This window comes from Hemicordylus capensis, chromosome 2 (assembly GCF_027244095.1).
Source record: "Hemicordylus capensis ecotype Gifberg chromosome 2, rHemCap1.1.pri, whole genome shotgun sequence".
NCBI classification, from domain to species: domain Eukaryota; kingdom Metazoa; phylum Chordata; class Lepidosauria; order Squamata; family Cordylidae; genus Hemicordylus; species Hemicordylus capensis.
In genome coordinates this window covers 277,151,685-277,174,846 of record NC_069658.1, presented here as the reverse complement: position 1 = coordinate 277,174,846, position 23,162 = coordinate 277,151,685, and the positions used below count along the sequence as shown (strand labels likewise).

General features: G+C 42.8%; 1 protein-coding gene across 2 annotated transcripts in view; it reads left to right on the top strand.

Moving 5' to 3' along the window:
* Window positions 1-23,162, top strand: part of SUCLG2 (succinate-CoA ligase GDP-forming subunit beta) — a 322,226-nt gene that overhangs the window by 227,725 nt on the left and 71,339 nt on the right. The gene's annotated exons all lie outside the window — the stretch shown is intronic.

Genomic DNA, 23,162 nt, shown 5'->3' with positions numbered 1-23,162 from the left:
TGTATATCTGCATTCAGGGCCCAGTTGTCATGTGACTTATTGTACATCAGTGTTCTTCTGGTGAACACAATTACATTGACCTCCCTATCTGGCATCACTTCCTTCAGAAAGATTATTCAGTTCAGGTTCAAAATCTAATAGAAAACGTCATCCAAGCATTCAGAAATTGTGTTTTAATGATACAACACAGACAGATTGTGGGCCAGTTTGGATGAGCATCAGACATAACACACAAGCAGGACAGGATTGTGCTGAGAGGACTCCTGCCCTGATGTCATTGGAGAGTGTCCCGACATGCTGTCAGGTGCAGGATTTTGGAGCATGTGTAGAGGGTTGATTCAGATGAACGCCCCACTCACACGATTAAAGGATGCCCAGACAGGGACCCTAGTGGGTCCCACACTAAGTGAGTGTATAAAAAAAGTCATGGGTAGGACAAATTGGGAGGGTGAGCAAATATGATTGTCTCTGCACGTGTGGAGTTTGTATTTCAATTATAGCTGCACCAGTATGGTATCTTGCCCCAGGGAAGCAACCATGCTGCTAGTCAGAATTGTAAAGGAACAGTGTCAGTGTGTTGCCATTCATCACTAGATATGAACAGCAGTAAGCTGTCCTGCCCCCAGGCAGGAGTGCCAACACTGGCCCCACCCGCTCACTGGCCCCACCTCCATCTCCCAAACCCAGGTGCTGCCTTCTTCCCCTTGCAGGATATGTTGCTGGTGCTGCTGGCTGTTTGTGGAGCATATGGATACCTGCCTGGGTGCACTATTACTCTCACTGCCATTCCCTCAGACAAGTATGATGCTTGGAGCCAAAGAGGAAGAAGTGCTGCTGGCACAACATCCTGCACATGGGGTGTGCTGTGTAAACATCCAGTGATGGCTCACCCTGAGAGAAGGAAGAGGGCATCCCCTGACTTGGGAAGTGGGGGTGGGGCCAGCAAGGAGGTGAGGCAGCGGTAGCACTATTGCCTGCCTGGGGACAAAACTAGCGACAGCAGCCAGAGGCACACAAGAATGCATTCTGTCACCCCCCAAAAGACCCCCCCCCAAAGCTGCCACCTGAGGCAAACTGCCTCAGTTTGCCTCATGGGGGAGCAGTGCCTACAAAGGAACAACATCAGAAATTGAACAGTAATGTTGCTGTATTAGGAAGAATGAGATTAGGGCTGCAAAACCTTTAGCAAATTTAGCAACTTGCCTCCAGCTTGATATCTGAATATGTCATTAAGAGGCAGCACCACTGTTCTTGCTAGAGCATTCTGATTTTTCCCTACTCCCTAGGCACTGCTTAAGTATGTCATGGGAAGCCTTGTCAACTTCCACAGAAGAATATTGGAAGAGATGGGTGCACAAAAAGAGGACAAGAGAGGAGAGGAGAAAAGAGAAGTAGAAAACACTGTTCATCGTGTTGTGCTGTTGCCAGAGAGCAGAGGAAAGGCTGCACCCTTGTAGTGAGGCCACAGAGTACCTGCGATGAATGCTTTTTTTGCATCTGAGCACAGGTGGAGGGGGATGGGGGAGCAATTTTTGCTTCTCTCTCCTCCCTTCAAAAGTCCTTTTCACTCAAAGAAATATGTCCCTGAGGGCTGTGTGACCTGCAGAGATGTATTTCTGCAAGTGAGAAAAGAAGTTTTGGAGTGAGGAGAGAGAAGCAAGAATTGCTTCTTCATCCCTCTCTACTCACACTTGGCTGAGGAGCAAGCCTTCACTGCAGGTGCTCAGCAGCCTCTCTATGACAGTGCAGCCTTTCTTGCTCTCTCCTACAACGGCACAACATGTGGGCCACTAAAAATTAGTGGGAAAGGATTCAGAAAGGAAACGGTATCGTTCTATTCAACGATACCGTTGAATAGAAATGAGAAAGAAAAAGGTTTAGAGGAATTTAGATCTAAAAATATAAAATAAATAGAACACACAATTTACTGAGAGACAGGAAGCATGTGCAATTGTGGGAGTAGTGGTGTTTGGGGAGAAGAGGAGGCAGCAATAAGGTCCTACTCACAACATCACACACTGGATTCATCAGAAGTCTACTTCCTTTTCCCTTCAACAACTTGATTGCCAGGATCCATTTGCAAGTGGGCACATGGATTTCTCTACCCTGGTTAGTAATATAAAACACTTGGCTACAATAGCCAGTTTTTCCAGAAATTTTGTGTGTCCAGGTAATCAAAGGTATTTGACCATTTTATTGAATCCTTCTCTTAAAAAAATATCTATATATCACAATTTATTTAATAATCTTTAGTTCCTTTTATCTCCTCTTCTGTTTTACTATTTCATCTGATATGTGTTATTTAATATCATCCACTTGCCCTTTCTCTTTTCTCACTAAAAGAGTTTCCCTACTCAGCACACTCGAGCTTGCCTCTCTGCCCCTTTGTTCTCTTCCCACTTGTACTTCTTCAGTCCTCGTTTTTGCTTGCTTCCTGTGGTTTCTCGGAATGTGTCTCTTTCACAGCATCCCATTGGACAAGTTAGGCTCCCTCCCCGCCCTTGTAAAGTGAGGGCCCTGCTAAAAACTGTGTCTGCCCTTGGGCACCTTGCTAATAGGAATGTCAGGCCTTGACATGTAGGTACAATTGGTGCCTGTGGCTTTGTCCACTGTAGATTTCAAATCAGACAGAAATTATTGCCATCATCCTTTCTTCTTTCTTTTTTTCTAGTTATTATCCTCCATTGCTTTGACTGTATCTCTCTGTGCACCAGCTATTGTTCCCTTTTTCCCTCCAGACTATGTTGCAGTCTCTTTTAACTGAGGCACTTTCAGAGCTGCCAGCCTGTCCCTTGGCCCTGCAGTGTGACTGATTTTGAGCTTTTACCCCTCCTGGCACTGCTGTGGCCATAGGTGATGCTGTGCAGGCAGGCCACCAGAGAGAGAATTTTAGTTTTCAGTTTCAACAATACGTTGTATGGGATATGTGGGGAATTAAACTGGGATTTCCAAGGATATATGGCAAGTGATCAGTCCCTCATTAAACGCAGACATGCAGCAGTTCTGCAAGGTTTTAGAAGGAGAATTACAAATTGCCTTTTATTCATAATTGCACTTCCTGCAGTGCAATTTAAGGCCACATGCAAGCTACTGGAATGTAACAGCTAAGAACATTATTTGCAAAGCTGTTTTAAAATCTGCCTGTCTTCGTCCCTCTTTCTCCACTACGTCTACATTCTGTTCATCTCCCCTGCTCCCATCTTCCATCCATGTTGCTGGAAAATGCTATCCTGGCTGTCTTTCATGTCTCTTTAAAGTTGGGAGAGACTATTGGTACCAGGACATCCAGTCTCTGAGTTACAAGGAGCACTGGACTATTGCAGCTGCTTGGGCTAAAGGCGAAATTGCTGTAATAGCAGCTCACCTTCAGACCATTACAGCTGCATGCCATGCCTCTCACCTGTGAAAGTCCAAGTGAGGCTACAATAGTTCTTTGGTGATTTCACCTGGAAAAATATTGTTGAACTACTGGCATGGAACTACTGGCATGGAAGAGCCCCTGGTGGCGCAGTGGTAAAACTGCCGCCCTGTAACCAGAAGGTTACAAGTTCGATCCTGACCAGGGGCTCAAGGTTGACTCAGCCTTCCATCCTTCCGAGGTCGGTAAAATGAGTACCCAGAATGTTGGGGGCAATATGCTAAATCATTGTAAACCGCTTAGAGAGCTCCGGCTATAGAGCGGTATATAAATGTAAGTGCTATTGCTATTGCTATCGCTATGGAACTGGCTATTAGGGATGTGCGAAACGTTTCGGGTACAGAATGATCTGTACCCGAAACAGCGAATTTCAGGTGATTCGGAGCCGAACTGAATCACCCACTAAGAAATCCGAATAATTTCGGATCCGAAACGAATCACCCGTTTCGGATACGAAATATTCGGATGTTTTGGAGCTCAATTTAGTGGCCTTCTCCCCCCCCCTCCATTTTGAGCAATGACATCTATTTGAATTTCCCGCCTTTTTGCATCCCATTGACTTCAATGCAAAAAGGTCTGGTGTGACGTCTGCTCAAATTTCAGGTCCCAGGGGCAAAATAGTGGGGTGGGGTGGTAGTGCCTAATGTGTGGAGGCTACCACCCCAATTGCAGAGGGATTGGGCAAAGGGCAGATTTTTGGTGATTTTTTGAACTTTTAGTGTCTTTGGAGCAGATTGGGGGCATAGTGTGGGATCTGAGCCAAAAGAGTGGGGTGGGGTGGTAGTGCCTAATGGGTGGAGGCTACCACCCCAATTGCAGAGTGATTGGGCAGAGGGCTGATTTTTGGTGAATTTCTGATATTTACGCGTTTTTAAGGTTTCCCCCCTTTAGGTATAATGGAGCGTGTATCGCTTCATGTCGGGGGGAAAGGGGTGGCCTAGAGCAGTGTGGGGTTGGTGGTAGTGCCGGGTAGGGGCAAGGAAGCTACCTGAATTTTTTCAAAGGATTTGGGCAGAGGGCTGATTTTTGGTGAATTGTTGAAGTTTACGCGTCTTTAAGGTTTTTCCTCATAATGTATAATGAAGCTTTCAGCAGCCCCATAAGTGCACTTGGGGGGTGCTGGGGTGGCTCAGAGCGAGTGGTGGTGTAGTTCACATAGGGTGCCTACCACCCCCATGGGTTTCTAACCCACGGGGTACAGGGTTCTGTTGTTTCTGAGTGTGGATTCTATGATAGCAAATTATTTTCAATGAGACACCATGAATCCACTCTAATTTGCTATCATAGAATCCACACTCAGAATACCTCAGAAACAACAGAACCCTGTACCCCGTGGGTTAGAAACCCATGGGGGTGGTTGGCACCCCATGTGAACCACACCACCACTCGCTCTGGGCCACCCCAGCACCCCCCAAGTGCACTTATGGGGCTGCTGAAAGCTCCATTATAACTTATTATGAGGAAAAACCTTAAAGACGCGTAAACTTCAACAATTCACCAAAAATCAGCCCTTTGCCCAATCACTCTGCAATTGGGGTGGTAGCCTCCACCCATTAGGCCTACCACCCCACCCCACTCTTTTGGCCCCAGGACCTGTTTTTTTAATCCGAATCGATTCAGATTCAGATTAATTTGGATCCGAATCGAATCAGGGGTGATTCGGATGGGCAATATTCGGATACAGAACAGAACAGGGGTGTTTCAGTTCGGATCCGAATCGAGACACCGAAAATCTGAATTGCACACCCCTACTGGCTATAACTGCATCTCTGGAATGGAAAACCTGAGTAAAGAGCATTCCTTTTCCTTTTTGTTGATTACCTGAGTGATGGGGTCTCTGTTCATGGTCAGCTTCTACATGGCTACTATTGCATTTAAATCACACTAAGGATATTCACACATGCAGCTGAACCCAGGCTAGGGCAGCCTAGCCCGGGTTCGGCTGCACATGTGAAGCGTCAGGAGCGAGGTTGCACCTGGCACTGCCCCCACGCCAAGCCTGGCATTTAGCCAAGGTTAAGCAAAACTATGGTTTGCTTAACTTCGGCTAGCAATCGTGTTGATGATCGCCATCGGGTTAAACGGCTTCCCCCAAACCCGCTGCCATTTCCGGCAGCAAGCCGGGAGTGGCGGAGGGAGGAGTGGCCATACCAAGTGCAGCAGCTGCTCTGAGAAGAACAGCCTCCGGGCTCATGCCCTGGGGCACCCTGGGATATGGGAGGAGGAAGGCCTCTCACTCCCAGTGTTTCCCTTTGCTGAGCCACCCTTCCCTGCACTGTAGTTTCCCTTCGCTTCCCCACAGCCCGCCCTCCTTCCCCAGCGAGGTCATGTGCATGACCTCACTATATCAAGACTTAAGTGAGGAAGGAAGTCATTTTGAGATGACCTACTCTTTTGTGGCCAGATTCATGCACTGAGCTGAAGTGGCCCTCTATAGGCATATATGGAAACTCACATAGTTCCCGCTGCCATATGGCCATATGTTTGGAGGACTTGTGTGAGTTCCACTCCTCTTCTGTGCCACAGAAAGAAGGATGCTTATTGTTATTTCTTTATTTAAAACTTGCTTATCTCTCCTTTCTGTATAAAATACCCAGTGCAGCCAACAAAATTGAAAACAACCAAAGCAACAAATAATTAAAACATGAAAGAATGCATTTTAAATTACAGCTACTAAAAAAACAAAGAAAGCAGCACAGAAGCTAAGATTGCTTGTAGCAGCAAATCACAGACAAGTAAATTACCATGACACCAAAGGCCTTCTAAGGTAAGAGGGCCTGATTGCATAGCAGTAGGTCAAAATCAGGGAAGACAGGCAGTGTTCCAGGAAAGAGTATTCTGAAGCTTGGCAACCACAAGGCTTCCTGGGAGCACCTCTCCAAGAACTCAGAACAGGGCCTCTGATGAGAATCCAAGTTCTTTGATAGGCTTGTTGCTGCTTGCTTCTGATGACCCTTATCAATACTCCAGGACCTTGAGAGGTTGAAGCAGTTGAGAAGCAGCATATACCATGCTTTTACAAAGCCATTGCCAAGTTTGTTAAATGAACACATGTGCTTTCCATGAAGAATACTGTCAAGAGATGCAGGAAAGCTGTCAATATAAAACAAATCCCACATTCCAAAATGATAGAAACTGTGCTGTTTTTTTAAGTAGGGGTTTGTTTGTTTTTAAAGTTGTTTTAAAAGCAGGATTAAAGAGGTGAGGAAGATATGGTGTCTTACCAACAGAACCTTCTTTTTATAGCATTTTAAAATGTGGTCAATAATAACAGCAGGGCTTTAATCATATCAGCTGATTATTAATAAGTGTTTATTTGCCATATTTGGAGAAGATGATATTGACTGACATTCCTCCAGCACAATAAAATGTTGGCTATTGGCATCTTAGTTCACATAAATGGAATAATTGATGACAAGCTTAATTTGTTTTCTTCTATAGCCATCCCTCAGTCCAAACACAGACTGTTGTTTTATGAATATGGAATAAGCATTTCTTATTCATGTCACTTTTCTTAAGCTTGTTTACTTCTGTCCAAAGAATCACTTCTGTCCAGTGCAGTGAAGGTAAAATAATGGCAGGGGAACATCAATGCCATTATGTTGTGTGTGGATTATGAATGGAAGGTCTTGTGGCTTTCGATTTTCTAGACATCTCAGGCAGTGATCAGAATCCTGAAGGAAGGTATCATTAAATATTTCTGCCATTTGCTTCTTTTTCAGCTGTCACTGGTGTCAAAATAATACCGTTGTCCTTTTAAAAATGTTTTTACCACTACTATTTTCCTTTTGATTTGACAAATTCTTGGGATTTATTTTCCTAAAATTGTAGCCTCTTCTGCAGCATTACAGGTAGCTTTTGTGATTATCTAGGATAATGGAGGTCAAATATAGAAAACAAAAATCGAAACTAAACTATATTTGAAATATATATGTCAAATGAAAAGTTTTGGAAAACTTGTCGGGTAAGGGAGAGAAGGAAGGAAGATGGCACCAGAATTTTATAACCCTTGTGAAAGTTTGGGCGGGGGGGGGAATACCAACCCCTTAGAATAATTTTGACTCCTATTAGAATTCATTACTTTACTTTTTCCTCAGACGGATAGTTCTAGACATCCAGATGCCTAGAAGATCCTTTTCTGTACACTGGCTTAAAGCCATGATTTGGACAGGGAGGGAGGAGGGGGTCATATCTAAGTGGTACCACACGTGCCTTACTTCAACTACAAATATGTGAATCCCTGGCATCTCCAGATAGAGCTGAGAGGGACCTTCATGTGAAACTATGGAGAGCTGCTTCCAGTGAGTGTTGAGGATACTGAGCTAGATGGATCAATGGACTGACTTAGTATGTCCATATGTGCAAACTGGAGTGACTGGGCAGATTTCAGGCAGGTTAAAGGGGTCTGTGGATCTTATCAGTCAAATTATTGACAGGAGCCACACCCTGGCCCCCTTTTTGAGGTGATGGAGCCTGTTGTCTCCACTGTTTAGAAGTCCATGTTCCTTTAGGTTGGCCCTGCTTGTTGCTGTACTCGCGTTCAGTTTTTTCTGCCTGCACCCCCTGTACCTATTGTTTGCCATCCCCTGTGCTGCATGGGTAAGTACCTGGATTACACAGGTGTGTGTTCTTATTCACTAGTAACTGAACTAGGTTTTATCACTGCAATTCTTTCTCCATGGCAGGAGCCAGCTTCACAGGATGGGGGATTCAGTGAACAGAAGAGCAGTCCAAAACCACTAGATACTTAGTTGAACATCTTTTAGGCCAGAGCCTAAAAAGACATTGAGCAGATAATGTCTGTTCAAGACATTTCCCAAAGTAGACAGCCATCATGTGCTATTAAGGACAACATAGACAAAGTGTATGTGAACTACCAGTGAGGGACAAGGTCTCTCTCACTCCCAAGAAAGTGATGCACTTGCTTCAGTGGGCCAAGTCTCACATTCTCCCCAGGAAAATGGAGTATTTCCAAGACGTACGCAAGCAGATTGACTGAAATGTCAGCGGTGCTCTCTGGACCAGGAAGCCTTTTACGTTCAGAATGGGTTGTTCAGCATTGGATCTCTTCACGTCGTCGTTACTGAACCTCAAAATTAGCAAAGTTTTTCAGTGTGCAACAGCGCAAGTTACCAGTGCTCTGAAAGCAAAGTAATCAAAGGGTTGCTTTACACCTTTTCCCCCATTCCCCTATTTGCCAAGGTATTCAAAGGACTCTCATCTTTCTCATAGATCCCCAGCTCAAAACAGAATAAATAGGTCTCTCTAGGGGTCTTCACATGATCACTCTCTTACATGTTCATTGAATGTGCAGAGAAGGATTGGGACCTACCTGCTGGCCCTTATCTTTAAGTGCCTGCTGCCTAGGCACTTCGCATCAGTGCATTCTACATTTGTGTGAAAGGTATCTATGCACATACAGCTGTATGTATGAAAGACTCCTCCATGCAACCAGGAACTCTGTTCATCCCAGGATCCCTGAGATTTTTTTTCCTGACAGTGTAAAGCAAGTTGCTGTATTCAAGGTAATTTAGGGCAGATCTAAAGAGGATCCCTCATCTCTGCCATATTTCAGTTAACCTGTTCTAATGCACTAGATATTCCTTGGTACAATCTGACAAAATTAGCCCCCTGCTAACGTGGCAAAGAGGCACTTTTTAATGTGGTGATTCTCTTTATTTAGCAGGGGGAGAGTAACTGGCTCTATCCACCCCCAGCACAGTACTTCCCGTGACTGTTGCTAGTGTCTGTCTTACGTTTCTTTTTAGATTGTGAGCCCTTTGAGGACTGGGATCCATTTTGTTTATCTTATTTATTTGTTATTTCTCTGTGTGAACCGCTCTGAGCCATTTTTGGAAGGGCGGTTTAGAAATCAATCAATCAATCAAGGGCGGTATAGAAATCAATCAATCAAATAAATAAATAAAATAAAATTTAAATGTGCTTGAAGTCACTGGGATTTAAGTACACAGACCTCATTTAATTCAATAGCATATCAGAATGCTTTTTCTAGATTGCACTGACTCTTTTTCTAGATTGCCCTTTTTGGCTGCAAGTGCTTATGCAAATTCCTTTATTAATTTCTTAAGAGGATGGCATTTGCCTCTCTCTTGCTGCTCCCCCACTCCACCCCCGCTGTCCTATGCCATTGTTTACATCAAATGAAGTAAAATATAAACAGCATTCAGCTCTATATGTAATCCAGTATATTAGCAATGGATTTATTTGAATTGTCAGATGGTATGCCATTAGGTAATAGAGAAGCAACCACGTTTTCTGTGGTCGTTAGCAAGCCTTGTGCATTCAGATTCAAATACCATGTATCTTTTACTGCTTCATTGCTCAGTTCTTCTTTGCACAGCATGAAAAAGTCTTTCACTTATGGCTTGCATATTTCCCCCCCCAGTTCTCATAAAAGAGTGATGTGAGGAATGCAGTATGAAGTCCCTAGGATGCTAACGGGGATATCTGGGATAGTGAAAAGAAAGTTTAGTTATTAATAGGTGGAAAACAAATAGTGTTTAAACTATGGCCCATGTCTAAATAACACTCTGCTCTGGGGGTTTAGTTAGTGGCAAGGCAATATGTTTCTGGTAGAGAAAATCTTTTGCTTATCAGAAGATCCAAGTTTCAGTCCCTAACAGGTCTAGAGTAGTATGGCTGGAAAATACCTCTGCCTAAAATGGTGGAAAACAGAGATTAACAAGTTAAAGTAGACACTAGGCTGGTTGATGCAATGGCCTGGTTGAGTAGAAGGCAGGTTTTGCGGGGGTGGCGAGATGCATGCATGTGCACATGCTGCACATACATGTTCTCAGACTTGTGGGTTTTTCCTTTGAAAAGTCTTTCTGCTAGCAACTTGGAAAAGGAATTCAAGCTAAGTTCCTTAGAATTCTAGTGGAAGATCTTGAGCCTACGCCAACGTGCCTTTTGGAATGCATTTTGCCTGCTCCAGCTTATGGGATAGAATTTTACACAGAGATGATCAGAAAAGCATATTGTACCTCACAACTTTGGGTGGTTGCTGTGTGTCCACGCTGTGCCCATTTCAGTTTGCTTGAAGTCATCCAAGCAGGGGTGTTAACATATTCAAGCATCTTTTCACTGAATGATCACCCCATCCTTGGGCCCAGAGGATAGTAAGAATCCTGTGTAGATTCTGGAAGAGCTTGTTATTGACCTATACCTGTTAGGAATATAGAGTACTTTAGCAGTGAAATGACAGATTTTAACATTCCAAATTGCCTGTTACCCATGATTTTGCTGTGTTTAATGTAATTCTAATTTTTACTGGCAATGGTGTGTTCAAGCAAGCGATTTCCCATTATATTGCTACTTTTAGTGCATTTAATTTTGTTTAAGAGCATTTCCCCTTCCCCCACCCTTTTGGGGAGCAAGCATTTTTGCCATGATTTAGTGCGCTGTCCTTCCTTATTACAAGGTAGAACCTTCATTTGCTGTGTGGGCATTTTTCAACACATTGGAAAGAGAAGTGATTTAATACCTTTTTATTTGATGAATGGAGATGTAATAGTTTGCTTAGAACGGGGGTGTTAATGCAGGCTTTGTCAAACTTAGACACAAAGTTCTAAGCTGGTGGAAGCATATAACTAGATACTTGATCCCAACAAAGCTTAATTAACCATTTAAACATTTTATAAGTGCTGAATTCCTTTACCTTTTAACTTAGATAATACAGAGAAAACTCAGTTTTCTGGAGTAACTTGGGGGAAGGTCAGTCCAGATTAGTCCATCCTACATGAAATCAAGGGAGGAAAGAACATGTCAACATAAAACGTATGAGTCAGTTCCATATTGACTCTGCAGCAGTGGATAGGAGCAACAGCTAGCACATCCCCTCCCCCCGTTCTGTAGCATTTCATTGTGGGGCAGGGCTTTTCTTCCAATCTGATCAACTCTAGAGCCTCCATATATCTTGCACAATACTTGCCAGTTCACCCAGGTACAAAGTTCTGAGAGAAAGAGAGATGGGGCACCCACTGGGTCATTGCCTCTCCACATATTGGTCAAGCATGTATGTGCCCAGCAGTGCCTCTCCTTCCATTTTGTACTACTTTCCATGGCTGCTGAGGTACGCCTGGCTCCACCACACCCTGTCAGGGTGGCAACTTTTAGTCTTGATCATAAACTGCTAAAATATAAGATTGGAACAAAAAGCTGCTAGTCCCTCTGATATGCTGACTAACTGTGGTAGAGCCGGGTGCGCCTCAGTAACCAAGGAAAGTGGCGAGTTTATTAGTGTGGAGACCCTGCCGGATTTGGAGCCTCATTCAGACATTATAAAATCACTCTGCTGTAGCCATGTACAGTGGGATGAAGGGAGAGGAAATCCTGCCCCTGCCACATCAGTCAGCAGCATGCCCTGACACTCATATTTACAGCAGGACTTGTCTGTAAGCACAAGCCAATTGATGTGGCAGGGGTGGGACTTCCTCTCCCTTCACCCCGTGGTACACTGCTACAGCAAAGTGATTTTACTTTATTTCAGAGCTGCTGTAGCCAAGGGTGGGGCACAGCTGGCCTCATGCACTCACCATCAATGTTGTCCAGTTCTTGTTTCCAGAAGCTTCTCAGCCTAGCCACTGTTGTGATCTGAGGAAGCATTTTTTGTTCACTTTGTGGGAAAAGAAGGGGAAACTTCCCATGTTCTTAATTCTTCATTTATGAACTTTGCTAAAGCTTTATTTTATATACTTTAAGCATTAATATTCCCACTTTCAGCTGCCTGTGGGTCCCCAAACCAGCAAACAATAATAGATTTTAAATAGCCTGTAGAAACAGCATCTAAAAATAAAGATTGCAGAAGATTATCTTCTCACCACCAGATAATTAAACATCTTTTTAAAGATATAGGCATTAAGTTTATATGTTGGTGGAAAAGTTCAGGAGTAAGACAACATATGTGCCATGGAAAGTATCAAATTTAAGCTCTTCTGCCAGTTTTAGGAAGCATAGACATCCCCCTCCCCCTTTTTTTTTTTTTTTTTGCTGAACTGAGGATCAAAAGTTTCTAGGAACTGACTTCTGATAATACACGTGATGTATACAGCAAAAGTTACTTGTGTAAAACAGACAGAGGCATGAGTCACAATCCTTCAGAAACTATATTTTGGATTTCATTCTCTCCCCCCTCCTCCCACCAATTATATATGATATATTTGTTAGCTGTGTTGTAAATTGTGTTCTGGAAAGGTGGAATATAAATATTTAATAATATAAATATTTAACTAAATATGTGTATTTAAATATAAATATTTAATATATATTTTTTTAAAAAATAACCTTCAATTTGCCCCAGGGCAATTGAATGAACATTGTGCAAAAGCACAGCTGATATGCAGATCCTATGAATTTCAATGAAGCATGTTCAGGAAACCTTCAGAAAGGAATGCACCAAATGACTATTGCATAGTAATCACAGGTTGGAATAGAACGGTGTTGACAGTATGCAGGCTGTTTCTGACATTTCCTTGCATGGCAAGGCAATTCAAGTAGTGGCTGACAGGTTGTGCAATGTTACAGGAGCATAATGTTGCACTGTGGGCCTCTGGCACATGTGAAAGGCATTCCCCGGGCTGCTCAGAATGGGTGGTTGCAAAAGCAGTGCTTCTGCAGCTTGCCCAAGGGAGTGCTGCTTTTTCAGCTATCTGTTCATAGTGCAGTATTGTGCCTCCATAACACTGTGCATTGTGTGGGCCAGTGTCTGTTCGCGCCCCAACAGCCCTAAAGGAATGTGTGACAAGGCAACCTATGTGGCAGCCAATATGCATGAGGGCCTGTGTGTGAAATTTTTCCTCTTTAGTAAAGGACTGGAGATTATGCAGTTTGGACAATGGGGAATATAGGCCTTTGTCTGGGCTACTCATGTCACTTAAGGTAGTTCACTCCTTCACTTAAGGAGAAGGACTATGTGCCCAATTCTCCATTAGGTGGATTGTTTCACCAGCCTCCTAAGTGTTTGAAGTGGGCCACAGTCTTGGCTTTGTCTAAAATACTACATTTATATTTGAGTGAAGTTTTGAGCATACTGGATCAAGCCAAAGGTTATGTTATAGGAAAGTAAAATCATTGCTGAAAGGCAACATTTTAAATGGGGAGAAAAATCTTTAATTTAGTTTGCAACCACATGCCAGATTGAGTTGTACTCACAAATGAACCCAGCTGAGAATTTTATTAAGCATGAGAGTGTGTGAAGCTTTATTCTTGTTGACAAGGTAATGTCAACCATATGTGATTAAAGCAAGCATATTAAGACAAAAATACATTACATCTCCTGTTGACGATAGATTGTTCTGAATTAATTATTTTGAAACCCTCTGTTTTCTGTTTCTGTTTTCAACTGACTCCTACTTTTCTCTTCCTTTTTTTTGACAGAGTTAACTTTTTTAAAAACTAAGCCCTGATTAAGCTATCCTTTCTGGATCCTATTATAGGTCTCTAAGAAGCAAGCCTTTGAAAAAGGGGAAAAAAATCAATTACTGTTAAGAGTTGGGGAGAAAGAGGGGGGAACGAATGTGCAGAGTCAATATTTTATAGTAGGTGATGAAACTTGAATGCCTGATGCCCAGCAAATCATTTGATTTAAAGGTTTTGGGACTGCAATGCATGACTTTTCATTGAAGAAATATAAAAGAGCAAATTACTGTTTGCTGGAAAGTCACAGAAACCTTATCAGAATTGTTTAGTTCCTGCTGCTCCCTAGAGGTTTTTCTCTTCAGCCACTGATTGAGTATGTGCTCTGTGGATTGTGAAGGATTTGCCTTTAATCAAAACTTTCACATGCCCCTATATTCTCTCTGTGTGTGTGTGTGTGTGTGTGTGTGTGTGTGTGTGTGTGTGTGTGTGTTACTTAGAAGAAAGCCTTATAATACATTTTTGTGTTTATTCCTCCCCACCACCCCAGCATAACTCATTTGAACTAAAGGGAGTTGTTTTTTTAAACTAAAACTCCTATGATACATATACATTTCTATACAGTACTCTTTTAAAGAGGGCTTTAAAAAAAATAAAAGTATGAAAAAGGCAGCTTGAGTCATGTTCCCCATAAATCCTATTGCGCACAGATAGCATGATCAAAATGCCCATAAGGATCCAATAGAAGATGCTGTTTTATCTTAGATCATTATGTTTGTGCATGCTATTTCCTACCACTGATTTGAATGGCGAAGCATCTTCTTGTCCATATATAATGCATTAAACCAATAAATCTGCAGGTGTGGATTTTTCCTGCTTTTTGTAAAATAGAGCTCTGAACAAAGATTTTAATGTAATTGTTTATGTATTGTACATGTAATTATCTACTCAGTTTTCAAACAGATGTAATTCCCAAGCCCAAATGTGATTGAAGCACAGTTGTGATTCCTTTGCCTAAGGAAATAATATGACGAGGTTCTCAGACTTATCAGCCCAGCTCAGGAGACCATTTAGCCAGAGGTCTGGAGCCATCAATGTGGAACTGCTCAAATTTACATCTTTTGGAAGTTACATGTTTTTTGTTTGTTTTTTCAATGATGAACTAAGTTTTACATGTATATCCTGCTCTTCCTCCAAGGAGCTCAAAGTAGTATACATGGTTATGTGTATTCTAACAACAACTCTGTGAGGTAGCTTACGCTGAGAGATAAGTGACTGGTCCAAAGTCATCCAGTGAACTTCATGGCTACTAGTCTGAGGGCTATAGGCCACCTTCGGCCTCAAAGGCAGTATGCCTCTGAATACCAGTTGCAGGGGAGTAACAGCAGGAAAAAGGGCATGCCCTCAACTCGTGCCTGTAGGCTTCCAGCAGCATCTGGTAGGCCACTGTGTGAAACAGGATGCTGGACTAGATGGGCCTTGGGCCTGATCAGGGCCTTGAGGCTGGCCTATAACCCTCCCACTAGTAGCCGTTGATACACCTCCCCTCCATGAAGTCATCCAAACCCCTCTTAAAGCCATCCAGGTTGTTGGCTGTCACCACATCTCGTGGTAGAAAATTCCACAAGTTGATTATGCGTTGTGTGAAAAAGTACTTCTGTTTGTCGGTCCTAGATTTCCAGGCAATAAATTTCATAGGATGACCCCTGGTTCTAGTGTTATGTGGGAGGGAGAAGAATTTCTCTCTATCCACTTACTCCACACCATGCATGATTTCATAGACCTCTATCATGTCTCCCCGAAGACGTCTTTTTTTCTAAACTCAATAGCCCTAGGTGTTGTTGCCTTGCCTTATAAGAAAGGTGCTCTAGGGCCCTGATCATCTTGCAGGGGTGTAACTATAATAGGGCAAAGGGAGACAGTTTTCTGGGGACCCACTGCCTTGGGGGGGGGGCCGAGACAAGACACATGACTGACTCCCCTAGCCAAGCACCTGCCTGGGCTTCCTTCAGTTGTATTCATCCTCTGAAATTGATGTGAGTGTTGCAGGGAGCTACCAGAACAGCATGTCTTTCTCTAGTACCATTAAATGACTTGCATCATCCACAATTTACAAAAGCGTTTAAAATATAATTTAGGATGATGTTCTATTGTGGTACATAGGAGATTGATAGATATATATAGGAGATATAGATATATTACTATGCTTTTTGTTACCACTATTCAGCCTTATATAAGATTTCTTTACTTCATGAGCTGAGCTTCAGTGGGGGGGGGCATTTTAAAATCTTTATAATATTATAGTATTATAAATTATAATATTAGCCATTTTATTTTCAATCCCCTCCCTAATGATCCCTAGCATGGAATTGGCCTTTTTCACAGCTGCCACACATTGAGTCGACACTTTCAATGAACTATCCACCATGACCCCAAAATCCCTCTCCTGGTCCATCACCAGCAGCTCAGTTCCCATCAGCATATACTTGAAGTTTGGCTTCTTCGTCCCAATGTGTATCACTTTACACTTGCTTACATTGAACTGCATTTGCCATTTTGTCACCTACTCCCCAGTATGGAGAGATCCTTTTGGAGCGCCTCACAATCAGTTTTGGATTTCACTACCCAAAAGAGTTTGGTATCATCTGCAAATTTGGCCACTTCGCTGCTTACCCCTGCTTCTAGATCATTTATGAATAAATTTAAAAGCACCTGTCCCAGTACAGATCCCTGGAGGACCCCACTTCTTACTTCCCTCCATTGTGAAAAGTCTCCATTTATACCTACCCTCTGTTTCCTGTCTTTCAACCAATTAGCAATCCACACATGTACTTGTCCCCTTATCCCATGACTGCCAAGTTTCCTCAGGAGTCTTTGATGAGGAACTTTGTTGAAAGCTTTTTGGAAGTGTAGGTATAATATGTCAACTGGATCACCTGGATCCACACACACTTGTTGACACTCTCAAATAACTCCAAAAGGTTTGTGAGGCAAGATTTCTCTTTGCAGAAGCCATGCTGGTTCTCTCCCAGCAGGGCCTATTGTTCTATGTGCTTTACAATTTTATCTCTGAGGATGCTTTCCATCAGTTTGCCTGGAACAGACATTAAGCTAACTGGCCTGTAATTTCCCGGATTCCCCCTGGATCCCCTTTTGGAAATCGGTATTACATTTGCTACTTTCCATTCCTCTGCTACAGAGCCCGATTGCAGGGATAAGTTATATATTTTAGCATGGAGGTAGGCAATTTCACATTTGAGTTCTTTAAGTACTCTTGGATGGATGCCATCTGGCCCTGGCGATATTCTAGTTTTCCAGACAATTTTTCCTGACAGTTTAGAACATAATCTCTTGTTACTTCTATCTGACTCCATTCTTTAGCCTCCATCCCCCAAAAGCCTGGTTCAGGAACAGCTATATGCTCAGTATCCTCTGCCATGAAGACGGACGCAAAGAACTCATTTAGCTTCTCTGCAACCTCCATATCCTCCTTAATAATCCCTTTCACTCCCTCATCGTCTAATGGTCCAACCACCTCCCTGGCAGGTTCTTCCTCATCGTCTAATGGTCCAACCACCTCCCTGGCAGGTTCCTGCTTCTGATGTATTTAAAGAAGTTTTTGTTATTCTCCTTCATGCTTTTAGCTAAATGTTCCTCAAACTCTCTTTTCGCCTCCCTTATTGTCACCTTGCATTTCTTTTGCCACAGAAATTAACATTAACTGTTATCCATGCTGACTTCCTCCTGGACTAGTGGTACCTTTCCTCCTTTTGGATATGGAATCTATCTAACTGGGCTTCTAGTATTGTGGTTTTGAGTAAACTGCACACATTCTGGAGCGAAGTGATTCTCCTGATTTTCCCTTTCAGCTTTTTTTTCACCATACTCCTCATTTTTGAGACGTTTCCTCTTCTGAAATTCAAAATGTCCATCTTAGACTCCCTTCATGGTTCTCTCCCTGCATGTATGCTAAATTTGATCGCACTATGGTCACTGTTCCCTAAAGGGTCGATGACTCTGACAGCCCGCACCAGGCCCTGGGTGCCACTCAGGATTAAGTCCAAGGTCACCTTCACTCTGGTTGGTTCCAAGACCAACTGTTCTAGGGCACAGTCATTCCGCGTATCGGGAATTTGACCTCTCTGTCATTACCTGACTGTGAATTTAGCCAATCTATGTGTGAGTAATTGAAGTCACTCATTATTACAACCCTGCCTCTCCTTGAAGACTCTCTGATTTCCTCCTGCAACTCCCAGTCTCTGTTTTGATCCGGAGGGCGATCTGCTTCTTCCGGGTGCTTTCTGCTTAGGGTGCTTTCTGCTTAGATTTCCTGTCTCATAAAGGAGCCTCCCAGTGCAGTACTGTGTAGAGCTCAGTAGGAAATGGTTTTGATGTTGGAAAGTTTTTGTGTATTTGGGTTTTGTTTTTGTTTTTTAAGTGTCCCCTGCTTGGAATATAGTGAAGATCACTGGTGCAGTGCCTTGTTGGGGGACAAAGAAGCTTCATGTAATACATCCAGATTTAGCATCTATGGCTAGGTAATCCATATATCATATACTTATCTGATCACTTTCCAAAATGCTCTCCATGGATGAGATCAGAAAAGAGACCACCAAGACACAGAAAAAATAGACTACTGTATAATCATAATGTCATTATTGCAAAGACTGATGTAGCAAAAGCAGTGGTGGGTTCTCACTTTGGGTGGTAGAAACATGCTGTATGCGTACCACATAATTGTGCTGAGTCACGATATGGTCTGTCTAGCTCAGCATTCTGCCCATTGTAGTGTCCAGACATATTCCTCATATAGGTTCATGCGAAGAGATAGCCACTATCATGCAAAACTGCAGATATTGATATGCTGGTCTTTGGATGTGAACAAAAATAGCATTTTATGATGCTTCCATCTCCTGCTCAGTGTGTGCCCCCAGCACCACCACTCTTCTTTTCCCAGTCTATTGCAGGACAAGAACTGCTCTGGAGAAGATGATACTTAGGTTATAAGTAAAGCGCTGATTGCCCAGTCAGTCAGTGCTCTGAGGAATGTAGAACTTCACAGATTGATGCTTGACAGAATAATTAGAAAACTGTCACTTGAAGTAACCACTCCAGTGTTCCCTTAAGAAATGTGCCTAAGCCAAATGTGTGCTGTCCAAATCTAGAGGTTAAATGTTCAGTAAGACAAAACACAGCCTGTCATTCGAGAAAATTGCTTCAAACATGCTGTGGAAGTGATGCCCTCTTACCTCTACCCCCCCCCCCAATGACTACACAGTTTATTGAACTTACTTGCTTTGATCTTGTCCCAGTTTCAAAGAGCTGTTTAGTCTGTTTCCAGTTAAGCCATGATAGCGTACAGGATGGTGTGGAATTCCTGGGAGTGTTGCTCTCTTGTGTTTTCATAGTGCAAAGTGAAGTCTGAATTTTTGTATTAACTTTTGCCACTTCTGCATGTTTCAGGCAGTGAGCGATCTTCTGTTTAACACCTTGGAGAGCCACTACCACTTGAAGTAGATTTTGGGATTAGGGATGGGTAGAACCACCCATAAATGCAGAAGCTAGCATTTCCAGTGTTTTATACTGAGTAGGACTGGACTGAAACTGTCTTTGTAACTTGGCAGCCTTTTTTGCAGTCGATGACATTGTCCCCTCTTTTTTCAGTGCTTGGTGAGGGCTATGATGAAGTTTGTCAAAAGTTCACGTATTATGCAGAGCAGGTCAAGGAAGTATATCCTCACATAGATTAGGGGAAACTGAACACCTCCATCTTCTCCTGTGCAGCACAGGAGAAGCACAGTGTAGGACATAAATTAGTGTTCCTGAAGCACCTAGACAACTGGGCAGTGTGTGCTGTCTTCCAGCAATGGAAAATTGTGGCCCAGTTGCCTAAGTCAGTGATCTTCACTATTTTTTCCAAACAAAAAATACTTTGGCAAAAAACCAGCCAACCCCACCTTGAATGTGAGAGCCATTTCCCACCGTGGTGATAAACAACTAGGATTGATAGGAGCTGCCACAGGCTCCCAGCTCTTAAAACAAAGAGCATTGGCCTAAATGATGCAGGAAGATGCTCTAGAGGTGACACACAACTGGCATCTCCTTTTCAAAGCAAAAACATAGAAGGCAGTGGGTGGTGGCTGATGCCACTACCAAAGAAGGCAAGGTAGGGCCGCTGTCAAGATGGGGATGGAAGGCAAGGAATGATTCGGTCTGTGGTGGGTGCAAATAGCTGCTCAGCACCTTTCATGAGCCTCACAGCTTGGGAAACAGCCTGAGGCAGGGAAATCTGGGCTTAGAGGTGGCCAAAAAGGTTGCTCAGTGTGCTTTGCACACCAGAGAGAGGCAGGAGCCCACCACCCCACCAGCGAGACTTTGGATCATCACTTCCTGGTACTGATTGATAAGAAAAACCCTGAATGTCGGAAGATTTGTCATTTGCAAGTGCTAAACATTTCCAGCAGAATGTTCAGTCCCTTTATTTACAGACTGCCTCCTTCCACCTCTCCCTTCCGATTTTGTCAGGAAGAAAGGGTTGAGGGGGAGCATGTCATAATGCCAGACAGTGAGACAGGAATTACAACAAAAGGGATCTAATAGAAGAGAGTCTCAAAAAGCTGTCAATTAAAAGAGGAATTCTCTTCTCCAAAAGGAGCACTGAAAGTTATGGGCAGGGAGTGGTTATTTTTTGGCAGTTATTTTCCTGAGGTGATTCTGGCAGTTAATTCTGATGGGGTGAAATATTCTGAGAGGTTCTGTCAGTGTTTGGGGTGTGCCCTGATGCCTGTTGCATTATTGTTAGTCTTTAGTTGTAATCCGTAATGAGGGAAGGAGAATCTGAGTTAAATTATTTTATTTTATTTATTTTTATTTAGTACATTTATATACTCCCCCATACAAAAAAGTCCCTGGGAGGTTCACAATATAAAACTATTAAAACATTAACATAATTAAAACAATTTAAAATGCAATAAAAACTCTAAAACTGAAGCTTTAAGATGATAAACTATAAGCCTTACTAAACAGGTCTGTTTTTAGGTCCTTCTTAAAAATATTCAGAGAAGGGGAAACTAATTTCATTAGGAAGCGCATTACAGAGTCCTGGAGAAACTCTTGAAAAGGCCTGGTTTTGAGTCACCATCAACCAAGCTGGTAGCAACTGCAATCAGACCTCCCCAGATGATCTTAACAGCAGTGAGGTAGATGAAGAAGAAGGACCCTCGCCATTTAGGGCTTTATAAGTAATAACCAGCGCTTTGTATTTTGCCCAGAAACCTATTAGCAGCCAGTGTAGTTCTTTTAAAATGGGTGTATTATGATCTCTTCGGGCAGCCCCAGAGACCAACCTGGCTGCTGCATTCTGTACTAATTGCAGTTTTCGAACTGCGTACAAAGGCAGACCTACATAGAGCACATTGCAGCAATCAAGCCTGGATGTTAACAGCATATGCAACACTGTTTTAATATTGTTTATTTCCAGAAATTGACATAGCTGGTGAATCAGCTGAAGCTGATAGAAAGCACTCCTTCCCACTGCCTCAACTTGAAAGATCAGGGAGAGGTTTCGGTCCAGAAGTACTCCCAGACTACGTACCTGTCAGGGGGCGTAACTATAATAGGGCAAGGGGAGACAGTTGTCTGGGGGCCCAATGCCTTGGGGGGCCCCCAGAGGCAAGTCACATGACTGACACCCCCAGCCGCGCACCCACCAGGGCTTCCTTCGGTTGTAGTCATCCTCCGAAACTGATGTGAGTGTTGAGACCTGGAGCTACCAGAACAGCATGTCTTTCTCTAGTACCATTAAATGACTTGCATCGTCCACAATTTACAAAACCTTTTTTAAAAATAATGTAGGATGATTCTCTATTGTCACATAGGTGCCACAATAGTTTACGAAATTTTATTATGCTTTTTGTTACCACTATTCAGCCTCATTTAAGATTTCTTTACTTCATGAGCTGAGCTTCGTGGTGGGGATTTTAGAATCTTGTCTCTGGGCCCACTCCAACCTTGCTACGCCCCTGGTACCTGTTCTTTCCAGGGGAGTGCAACCCTGTCCAGAACAGGCAGATCTAAACCACTTCCTAAGTCTTGACCTCCCACTATGAGTACCTCCGTCTTGTTTGGATTTATAACTGTAATTGTGTGGCCTTTGGCCTAGTTTGCTTTTTATGTTCCTGTGCTTTCCCTTAATGTACCCTGTAAACCATAAGTACCTATGGAACCCCACTATGTGTCAGAAAAACCGATCTTGTTTACCAAGTGAGAATTCCTCTCATGGTATCTCCTCCACCATGACTTACAGCTGAGCATGTTCATTTTATTTTTGATAGCCCATTAAAAGGGTGCTCTTTACCTGACCCCAATACATGGGTGAAACAAGGAGCGGTGGCAGCATAACCAGGAATTAGAAACAGACTCCTTTCTGTATTTCTTAAGTACAAAAGAGGTGGGCCATGCCACAGGGGCCCATGGGAAAACAGAATACCACTGGTCTATGTCAGACCATTAGGTCTTTTTATATTGATTAATTAAATCAGTGTGCAAAGTACAGTTTAAATTTATGTATAAACCATATTTGTTTGGCAATACACTGCAACTCTACAAGCTCTTAATTAGGCCAGAGCCCTTGATTTATCGAGTTTGCAGTTCACAGATTTACCATTGAAAACACTTACGACAACCCCCCGCCCTTCAGACAGACTGTGCCGTGAGTGTGTTTGGCTGGTAAGAGAGGGTGTGGCTGACAGTGGGGCAGCAGGACTTCCTCCCCACTTCTGCTCTTTTTATTGTGAGCACCCGGAGTGCTCAGAATGTCTGAAGAAGGCTCATAGCACATCACATGTGAGAAATGGACAATTTTAACAGCAAAGAACATTATGGGAACCTCACTTTGCAATAGATGTGAATGGAGCTCTGTGTCAGCAGGGGAGGTTACATTCATTTCAGTGGCAGGAAAATACTATGAATTCCTGTTGCTCATATATACTCATCAAGAGAAAGCATTCCATTGACAATGAAATTAATGGAACAATCTGTGCATTGGAGGCTGTACATGTGCATTGTATTGGGTACATGACTGTATTCTTTCAGTTCTGTGTGACTGTAATTATGAATTTCCAAACATGTCTTCAGAAAGATATTTGATGTATTCTTCAATAGTGAAAAGTAGTAAGTTCACAATTCATTTTAAACAAGCATGCTGTATCTTAAATAGTTCTTACATGTGGGTGTAATTGCTGTCAAAGAAATCCCTTTGTTCAAACCATTGTAATGCCTCTTGTGTGCATGTGGCTGTCAAAACACTATTTAAACCAATTTTATACTGAATAGGTTGATAATCATGAGGCATGAATCCTACATTAACCCC